At 37.9% G+C, this 340-nt stretch overlaps 1 protein-coding gene across 1 annotated transcript in view; it reads right to left on the bottom strand.

Annotated features, from left to right (window-relative positions):
• The window catches only part of LOC119593779, a gene marked incomplete in the record, with an annotated part of 15,242 nt that extends 15,176 nt beyond the window's left edge, over nt 1-66 (bottom strand). The window contains 1 exon segment of the mRNA XM_037942803.1: nt 22-66.
• Between the last annotated feature and the right edge of the window lie 274 nt (nt 67-340).

Raw genomic sequence — 340 nt, forward strand, 5'->3', positions numbered from 1 at the left:
CACCCATCAGTATCCAACCACCTGACAACCACGAAGAAAAAATTCACTTCCAACCACAATAGAACAACGACACTCCAGTGACTCCGAACCAGAGGATTCGAACGACGTGCAAAAATATCAATTCGAAGCTTCAAAACTGATAACTCGAATTCCATTACTCATTGTTCTTAAACTTTTTTCTTCTATGCATTATTTCCGATGATTGGCTGTTAATGATATATCTTCAGAGAGCGTGATTCGAAATTTAAAGACGATGTAAAGAAAAGAAAAGAAAGAATGAGGCAAAATGAGCGCTAAAACTTGTGACTCGGCGATTTTTTTTTACTGACACTCAGGTTGC

Source organism: Penaeus monodon, chromosome 32 (assembly GCF_015228065.2).
Source record: "Penaeus monodon isolate SGIC_2016 chromosome 32, NSTDA_Pmon_1, whole genome shotgun sequence".
Taxonomy (NCBI): domain Eukaryota; kingdom Metazoa; phylum Arthropoda; class Malacostraca; order Decapoda; family Penaeidae; genus Penaeus; species Penaeus monodon.